Genomic DNA, 10,652 nt, shown 5'->3' with positions numbered 1-10,652 from the left:
ACCTCTAGCCTGGGAACCCCTAGCCAAACCACAGGTGAGGCCCTAAAAAGCAAAAAAAAATAAATAAATAAAAAATAAATTACAGAGAAAATTTGTTACGACATATTGGTATGATAATTCACTATAGCAGATATTGGCAAATTTTCTGAAAGGAGATAGTGAATATTACAGGCTTTGTGAATCATACAGTTTCTGTTACAGCAGCTATTTGACTCCATTTCCCATGAATGTTGCCATAGACAATATACAAACAAATAAGTGTGGCTCTGTTCCAAAAAAAAACTTTCTTTAAGGACATCGAAATTTTAATTACATGTAATTTCCGCATATCACATTACATTATTTTTTATAGTTTTCAATTATTAAAAAAATGTGAAAACCATTCTGACTTACATTTTGTTGAGCCCCCCACATACCATGTATTAGGCAAACTCTAAGTGTGCTTCTCGAGCTAGCATCAAGGAATCATGGTTAGAAGATGCTCTCATGGCACATTGCAGCTACAAAACTCAACCTCTCTTCAGATTTAGGTTTAAGAACAAATTTAGGAAGTCTGTCACTCCATTTCTTGGGTCTTTTTTCTTGTATGGCAAATGTTAGCCATTGCTATTACTATATTTGTTATTTATTCCTAAGTATTATTAGCACTTACCATGTACAAATCACTATGGTATGTTCTTTGCCTATACATACCCTTGGTGTGTGTATATATATATGTATGTATATATCAAAAAGGAATATGGGAAGTACAAATAAAGACAGGACCAGACATAATAAACTGAGAGACTGGCAGCTAACAGGAAGGCAAGAACTCCTCCGTTTGTGATGAAGGCTGCCTGAAGGAGGTATGATTTGACCTGGGCATATAGAAGTGAACAGTATCAATATTAAATATTGAAAAAGGACATTCTGTTTATAATTTAGCTAATGAAGTCACACAAAAAACCCTGTACAGGAGTTTCCTGGTGGCCTAGTGGTTAGGGATCTGGTGTTGTCACTGTTGTGGCTTGGGTCACTGCTGTAGCACAGGTTCAATCCCTAGCCTGGGAACTTCCGCAAGCTGTAGTCACAGTAAAACAAAAACAAAAACAAAAGCCTGTGCATATGTCCAGATCCCCTCTTTTCTTGACAAATAGTACTTACTCACTAATAATCTATGAACTCAAATATAAAACACAAAGAAATATTCCAAGTTTCCTAAAAATCCTAAAAAGCCTTTGTCTATTTATAAAAGTTACTAGTGTTTACTAATCATAATACCCAGAAAAATCTATTTCCCCTCTAAATTCAATCCAGTGTCTAAACCAATAAATTTCCATCTGCTCAACACTTCCACTGTGCTTCAATTTGCGTTGTGAATATTTAGTACATAAAAAGCTCCATGGGGATATTTGTACCAAGAAATATCAATAAACTAGGTGCTATGTTAATAGAAAATCTTTTTCATCTGTATATTATGTATTTAATTTTGCTTTATAATTAGATAAATTGAATTAAAAATTCACAAAAAATCAAACATCTGGGTATAATATCACCTTTTTTTCACTGACTTATAACAGCATTTCAGAGATAAACACTAAAGAAAATTTATCCCCAAATGTTGTTACAACACATTTAATCCTAGCATTTATTTTAAAAATCCATCTTTACTTGCATATTATATATATTCTCAAGATTTGCCTATATTTCTCCAATTTAGAGAAAGTAGCTATCTTTTGAAAAATCCAATGAAAATCAATCATCCTAAGTTATGCAACAGTAGGTAACAACGTTAATTTCCTGTATACATGTTAGCTGCATTCAACAAATATTCATGTGATATATTTTCATTAACATAAAGTTTAAAACATCTTCTAATTTCCCCAGTGATTTATTTTTTTCACCCATCAGCTATTTAGAAGTGTGTTAATTTCCAAGTACTTAAGATTTCCTCTAAATATCTTATTGTTACTTATTAATTTCTAGCTCGATTCCACTGTAGAGTATACTCTGTATGACTGCAAATCTTTTAAATATACTGAGGTTTGTTTCATAGCTCAGCAAATACTTGATATTGGTGAACGTATGCACTTGGAAATGGTATTTTGCATTTGCTGGGAATTTTGGGCTATAGATGTCAACTAGGTCTTAATGCAGTATTGTACAAATCATCTATTTCTTGATTGTTTGGCTGGATCCACAGCATGCCCAAGTTCCCCGGCCAGGGATCCAACCTACACCACAGCAGGAACAACGCTGAATACTTAACTGTTAGGCCACCAGGGAATGACAGATCATCTATTTCTTTATCTATTTTTTTTCTACCTAATTAGAACTAATCGTGATACATCCCCCTCACTCCTTTTGCCCAGGTAAATTCTTATAGGTGCCATGTTTTCTTTTCTTTTCTTTTTTTTTTTTTTAAGGGAAAAAACAATATAAGAGAACAAAAACTAGCTTTAGTCAGAGTTTAGAAGAAAAAAGAATGATTCATAAAGTTGTTGAAAAATGGCATTTTGCTTTTGTGGTTTGGTTTTTTGATAAGAAGCTGGCCACCATTGGAGTGTTTCTTAACTAAAAAAAGTTTAACAACTGAAGATATCAGAGAGAGCCACCCTCGTCTTGTCAGCCAAATCCTTCCTCCCAGTTTACAGCCAGCCAAAACACATCAAGTTGAAAGAGGATAGTTTTTAAAACGAGGGTGAGGATGGAAACAACTACACGGAATCAGAAGTTTGGGTACCAATTTCCTTACTCCTTTTTTTTTCTCTCCAGACTGAAGCAAGTGGTAATTGATCATCCCTTCAGCTGCCCTGTGAAGAATAAGTGCATTCTGTTTGATGCCTCTGTGTGCTCAGTGGATGGATGACTGAATCATTCTCATCCTCATTAGCTCCCACCTCTGAGTGGCATGGTAAGAAGTGGTGAAGTCATCATGCTGCTCCATGTATCATTTTTAAGTGATTCAGTCTCTTTCAAGTAAATGTTCAATTTTTTAGATTTCTACCTCTACCATGTGGCTTCTTGGCATGTAGGGCCTTATGTGATCTCGTGGCATAAAGAGATAATGGTGCCAGAGATCCACCCATATGCAGTCTCCTGGATCCTACTGGGTCAGGATGATTCCTATACCTATTACCACGATGACGTAACAGGATGCTTGTTGCCTTTGAGGCATTCTCACTTACTAGCACTCTGTCCATACCCCAGGCCAGCCTATATTAGCCCTCTGGGTCTTTCAACAATTTCTAAGACCTCCTGGCCAAGGAAACTGGCATGACGGAAGGAGTGCTGTGTTGGTCTTACTTACCTCGCCAATTCTCTTCACCCATCCTTTTCACCGTTGCACCAAAGGCCTCAGGATGCAGGCCATAGGCTTTTATGTCCTCAGGTTATCTTACACTTACCTGATTATTTCTAATATATTCCTTTTTCTGGTCTTTGCACCCTTGAAGAAAGGAGATGAAGATATACAGAGCCCTCTGTCATTTTTTCTTACCCACTTCCTTAAATTCCAGGTGCTCACTAAAGGAAATTGGAATGAAGCTGATGGAGGGAGACCAAAGAGAGGAAGATATGGGAAGGGGTGATATCCATAGCAATACGGAATTGATTTATCTCTTTTGTATCCCAGACTATGAATTCTTCTACCCTATCAAGGGCCGGGTCTGGGGCCACAGAGAAGGGGCAGAAGACATCAGAGGGTACTCAATTTATGAAAGAGTGATTGACCCTGTTGTTATTAGGCTTATTTTATAACTATTTTTGTATAAATGTTCAATCATTAACATTAAAAAGAAACCTGAGATACACAGGAGCTTGTAGCCACCTAATCTGAAAAGCAGTTTTCTAGTGACACTGGCTGTTTCTGCTTCATTGGTTTGTTGATTATTTCATCTTTATATATAACAGCACCGTTACATAATCACAAGTCCTAAGAGTTATCTAAACTGTAAGTCACCTTCTCATGTGTTTGTTGTTCTTTTTGTTACAAGATAGAATAAATAATTGAGCTTAAAACAAGATAAAGGATCTAAAAGTTGCATGTATACTTATATGCCATATATATTCCATATGTAATATATTATAAATATATATGGTATAAGCTACTCGTCTGGTTTTGGCTGAATAAAATCTTCAGTGTTATTCCTGAAGAAGTAAGTTAATAACTAAACAATGTGGGTAATTTTTACACAGGAGGCTATTATCCCAAACTATAGTTAAAGTTATAACAGGGTTAGCTGTTGGCTGTATTAAAGTCATTTATGGAGTAAACATTTTCATAACCAGAAGGCAAACAAGACAGGTTTTCTTGGTACATATGATACATATCAGACTTGGCCTGTTTTCCTTGTGTGACTTCTCATATTCTGAATCATGATTATTCATAATTATGTTAAATACCGTAATCATAAATTGGCAGGTATAAATAAGTAGTGGCATGACTATGATTCATTTTGATGTGTGACTTGCATATAGCAGGAATCTTTTGGTGGGAGGAAATGTTTGAGTTGGCAGAGATACAGGGTATTAAACTTTAGTCAGAAGCATCTACCTGAATTTATCACTCACTTGACTTTATTCTTAATCTTATGAATAAATTTTGGGAGCTAGACATATTTGCTTATTTATTAAGTATACAATAGTAAATATAAAATCAAACAAGAGTTGTACGACTTGGTTCTCTAAAGTAGATAGTAGATAAATATCATATTGCTGCAATATAACATGGAGAAAAGTTACCATAATCTCTCTCAAAGAAAGCTTTGTCTCATATATATATAAAATAACTATACATGTACAGTCATTTTTCTTGAATGAATGTTACTTTTCTTAACAGGAAGAATGATTACTCATTTCCTTAGTGAAAATAATTAAAAGAAAAATAAAAATTACAATTAAAAGAGAAGGTATTGGAAGTTCTCACTGTGGCACAATGGGTGAAGAATCTGACTAGTATCTGTGAGAACATGGGTTTGATTCCCAGCCTCACTCAGTGGGTTAAGGATCCAGCATTGCTGCCAGCTGCGGTATAGGTGGAAGCTGTGGCTTGGATCCAGCATTGCTGTGGCTGTGATGTAGGCCCACAGATGCAGCTCTGATTTGACCCCTAGCCATTGGAACTTTCATATGCTGCTGTAGTGGCTCTGGTCACTGTGAAGTTTTGATCCTTGGCCCAGGAACTTCCATGTGCCATAGATACAGCCTTAAAAGAAATAAAATAAAATAAAGGAGAAGGTATCTACATGGCTTTTTGTGTGTGTTAGGAGGAAATCTGTAAGTATAGCTTATATTTATAAGCTGTAATAAAAGGACATAATTTCCTGTAATTGTACAGGTCCAATATGGAGATATGTGAATGAAATTTAAGACAAATCTTGATAACACAAGTCCAATAACCCCTATCTTAAGTTGTAGGTTTTTTTTGTTTTTTTTTTTTTGTCTTTTGTCTTTTCAGGGCAACACCCACGGCATGTGGAGGTTCCTAGATTAGGTGTCTAATCGGAGCTTCAGCTGCTGACCTACGCCAGAGCCATAGCAATGCCAGATCCGAGCCATGTCTGTGACCCACACTACAACTCACAGCAATGCTGGATCCTCAACCCACTGAGCGAGGCCAGGGATCGAACCCGCAACCTCATGGTTCCTAGTCAGATTCGTCTCTGTTGTGCCACGATGGGAACTCCCTTAAGTGTTAGTTTAAAAAGACTAGGCCTCTCTAATAAAGCTCAACAATTTGAGTAATAAATCAGTGCAAATAAAGATTGCTCTGATAGTCTTTAAAAGTATCTTTGGACAAACTTTAAACGTATACTGTGGTAAAATTGTACAATATGTTCAGTAAAAATCAGAGAGCTTTAAAACCTATCTGAGGGCACTAAGACCAGAATTACACAATAAAAGTTCATTTACTTATTTAATTCAAAAATAAGGAGTTTCTGTTGTGGCGCAGCAGAAACGAATCCGACTAGGAACCATTAGGTTGTGGGTTCGATCCCTGGCCTCGCTCAGTGGGTTAAGGATCCGGTGTTTCCATGAGCTGTGGTGTAGGTCGCAGACGCGGCTCGGATCTGGCATTGCTGTGGCTCTGGCAAGGCCAGTGGCTATAGCTCTGATTAGACCCCTAGCCTGGGAACCTCCATATGCCATGGGTGCAGCCCTAAAAAAAAAAAAGAAAAAAAAAGGAAAAAATAAGTTGGGAAAGAATAAATGTCATTCTTTTCCATTTTGTCTACCAACACTTGTTTTATTTAAATATCTTATGTAAAGGCAATCATGGATATTTGCTAAAAAATACAGTTGAATGAGCGTGAGACAGAAATGAAAAAGACTAGTGAAAGATCTGTCCTTTATTTGTCTGTTATGGGCCATGGTCTTCTTTTCTTGGATGTGAAAAGCTGTGAGTCAGTATTGCTATTTATATAGAAAATAAATAGCATCTTCTAATAAGAGCCTGTTATAGTGCTGTGCTACCAACGTTACATTCGTGAAAAAGATACTAGTGGCTCATCCTTTTTACACTATTAGACTGTATTGTGAAGTGCTTTTTGCAAAGATGACCATGAGTTTTCTCATCAATAAAAAGAAGGTAATAATGTTAACTACACTGTGTTTTTACAGCTCTTAAATAACATCTACAAAGTGCTTAAAATAGTGCTGGGAACCTGCTGTCTTAAATATATGGTGATTAGTTGCTATTGTTTTCTTGGCATCTCTGTAGAAGACTTGAGATCGTTTGTTTGAAGAAATCCAAAAGAGTGCTTAAAAAATGACTGCAAAGAAGCCAATTTAGAAGATTTAAATACTCTTTAGAGTTTAGAGATATTCTCCCTGGTGCTGGCAGCACTATCTATTACACTTTATTATGCACTTGTATTGTTCAGGGTTGCATCAGAGCTGAATGTTTCGACAAGCAACTCTTTCAAGTGCAGAACCGGAGTTCTCTGAGTGCAGCCACATCACTGAGCACATAGCTGGCCAAGGAGGCAAGTCTGAGTTCTTTAATAGAGGCACAGCTGTGACATATAAAATTAGTTAAACTGAAATAGAATTGTCTTAAGTGAAAATTCTCCATTATTTTTTTTCCAGGTTTTTAAATATGTTAAGACCATGCTAGCTAAGAAATAAGACTTTTATGAAGACGGCTTTGCTTTCTTTCCTTAAAACTTTCCACCCTAGGAATCATTGTATAACCTGGGTCAGAAACTAATATGTGCAGGCTACTGCCTCTCTTAACTTCAAGTTCATCTCAATTTCAAGCGAGAAAAATCTTTGTAGAGTCTACATAGCTAGTTTTTAATATGTTGTGGTAAAGAAAATGTGAATTTGTACCTTCAGAGGGTCATCTTATGGAGTAGTTTACTTAGGTAGCAGTCAATGATGATCCAGAGATGAGAAGTAAAAGGGTGAATGTTAACAGTGGCAGAGACATTGAGGTAAGGAAAGACCTAGAGTGTGTGAAATTCAAAAACATTATGGAGAATATCATTTTCTATTTTAAGGCACTCTAAAGAGTACTTTCTTTTCATTTCAACCAAGACTTATATAGCAATGAAAATTCATTTTTTTTAAATTTGTTGGCCACACCCACAATATGAGGAATTTCCAGGGCCAGGGATCAAACCAGAGCTGTAGCAGTGACAATGCCTGGATAGCTATGCTGTAGGCCACCAGGGAAGTCCAGAAATGAGAAAAAATTCTGAATTTTGTCTCACCATTAGTGTACACAGACTAAAAGGGCAACATTATTATACTCCCTCCCAAATGCCTGCCTTGGGAACCTGGCAATTTTCCTTTGTCCTCTCTTGGATATGTGTAAAACTATCAAGACTATCTCTGAATACTGGCTGTTAACACTTTCTTAAAAGTATCACTCATCAAAGGAACTTGGCCTTTTATGTGATATATATACATCCCATCATTGAATTCAAAGTTCTCTTTTAGTTTTGACAACATTTTTTTTCAGTTCTCTAACAACAAATGCCCTTCTAGAATGGGCCCACAATGGCTCTCAAACTGAGTTTATTCCAATCACTACACATTAGGCCAACCTGTTTTCACAGTGAGGAATACTCCTGCATCTGTGTTTTATCTATCTAAATTTACATTTATCCAGGCCTCTCTCTTCAGCAAAGGCTTCCACAGATTTCTTCCAACTCAGAACTTCTAGAGCACCTGGTTTCTGAGCCACCTGTTTGCAGGTAGGGATATATGTGTATTGCTGTCATTTTAAGTGTATACATTTAACTCCACCCAGAAAAGGCAACACACTGCTAGAAGGCAGGAATCTTGTTTTATTCTTTTTTTTTTTTTTCACTTTATCAATTCAATTAGTGTATGATGGTCCTTGGGCACACCAAACTGTGCCAAGCCCTGGGGATACTGAGTACCTTGAGAATTTCTATGTACAGTCAAGAATCTCATAATTACTCAGTATACCCCCTCCCTCCATTTTTTTCTCAGTAGAGACAAATGAGGGGCAATTTTTTGTTTTACTGGCTTACCTACAAGGTTCTCATATTTTGAGCTGTACTTTATACTTGGGCTGGAAGGGCAGGGGGGTAGAGGATGGGAAGACTAGGAATCAATATTTGTAACATGTATACCAAGTGATTATGCTGCTCAGCCAGTGTAAAATCCTCTGCCATTGAAAAAGACCAAATCCTAGAAATGTCACAGAATTACTGAAATCCATAATTCAGCCTTTTCTATGTACTTTTAACCTCTAGCTTAAAGCAGGATTTTAATAATATAATTAGTGGTAGAACATTTTGAAATTAAATACTGGTTCTATCCCTTAAGCTAGGGGTTTGGGCATGAAATCTTAAACTCTTGGAGAGCAGTGAAAATGGGGATTAGACTAAAAGAAGTCCTTCAGGATTTTTGTCAAGTCTGTATATGAATTTTGATATTACTTATTGATATAAATAATTATAGTAGGCATTTATCAAATATTACATAGTATATATTATTTAGGTCTGGATATTAATTTGCTTTAATATATTTTCATTTAACACATAAAAATGGTAAATAAAAAATGTAAGTAAATGTAAGTAAATAATTGTATAATGTTAAATAGTAAATATGTAATATTATAATAATTAAATTTATAAATAACATGAAATGTATAAATTGGATAAATACATAATACTAAATAATAAGTGTATATTACCAATAACATAAAAATATTTACCAGACTCTGCAAATATTTCCATTCACTGTTCACCTGGGTATTTTTGTCTGTCTGTTTTTGACCATATCTGTGGCATGTCGAGGTTCCTGGGCCAGGAATTAAACCAACACCACAGCAGTGACCCGAGCCACAGCAGTGGCAGCACTGGATCCTTAACCCACTGAGCCACCAGGGAATGCCTAAAAATAATGTTATATTCCTTAAGTAATTTAAAAATTGTTCCTGGAGTTCCTGCTGTGGCACAATGGTTAACAAATCCGACTAGGAACCATGAGGTTGTGGGTTCAATACCGGCCTTGCTCAGTGGGTTAAGGATCTGGCGTTGCCATGAGCTGTGCTGTAGGTTGCAGATGCGGCTCAGATCCTGCATTGCTGTGGCTCTGGAGTAGGCTGGCGGCTACAGCTCCAATTCAACCCCTAGCCTGGGAATCTCCATATGCCGCGGGAGCAGCCCAAGAAATGGCAAAAAGATAAATAAATAAATAAATAAATAAATAAATAAAAATTGTTCCTGGATTTCTCATTGTGGCTCAGTGGCAGGAACTCAACTAGTATCCATGAGAATGCAGGTTCGATCCCTGGCCTCTCTCAGTGGGTTAAGGATCTGGCATTGCTGTGAGCTGTAGTATAGGTCACAGATGCGGCTCAGAATCCAACTTGCTGACTGTGGTGTAGGCTGGCAGCTGCACCTCTGATTGGACCGCTAGCCTGGGAACTTCCATGTGCTGTAGGTGCAGCCCTAAAAAGAAAAATAAATAAATTAATTAAAATAAAAATTGTTCCTGGTATTAAGGAAAGCTAATGTATCATGTTCTTTACTGAAATTAGGAGACTCGAATACTACTCTTCCACTGATTTGTGTTTCCTTGGGGCAATCCTACAATAAATTTGAGCTATATTTTGTTCATCTTTAATGATGATTAATTATGCCTTCTCATTGCCTGATAAACATGTTGCAAGAATTAATTACATCTTTTAAATATATAGAGCCCTCTACCGCTTTGCAAGTAAATATAACAAATACCAAATATACGATTATTATAATATTAGCATTAGATTTTCTTTCTTTATGGTATGCTAAAAGGTACCATGTGTTGTATTTGCATTCTTTTTTTTTTTTTTTTTTTTTTTTGTCTTTTTGCCTTTTCTAGGGCCGCTCCTGCAGTATATGGAGGTTCCCAGACTAGGGGTCTAATCGGAGCTATAGCTGCCAGCCTGTGCCAGAGCCACAGCAATGCAGGATCCGAGCCACACCATAGCTCACAGCAATGCCGGATCCTTAACCCACTGAGCAAGGCCAGGGATTGAACCCGAAACCTCATGGTTCCTAGTCGGATTCATTAACCACTGAGCCACGAGGGGAACTGCTGTATTTGCACTTTTTTTTTTTTTTTTTTTTTTGTCTTTTGTCTTTTTAGGGCTGCAGCTGAGGCATATGGAGGTTTCTAGGCTAAGGGTCGAATCGAAGCTGTAGCTGCCA

The sequence above is a fragment of the Sus scrofa genome, chromosome 15, assembly GCF_054392235.1.
Source record: "Sus scrofa isolate SSC_HxYL_T2T_F1_AM1 chromosome 15, Sscrofa_HxYL_maternal_Yorkshire_Landrace_v2.0, whole genome shotgun sequence".
Lineage (NCBI taxonomy): Eukaryota > Metazoa > Chordata > Mammalia > Artiodactyla > Suidae > Sus > Sus scrofa.
The sequence above is the reverse complement of the archived record's forward strand: the minus strand, read 5'-3'. Positions refer to the sequence as shown.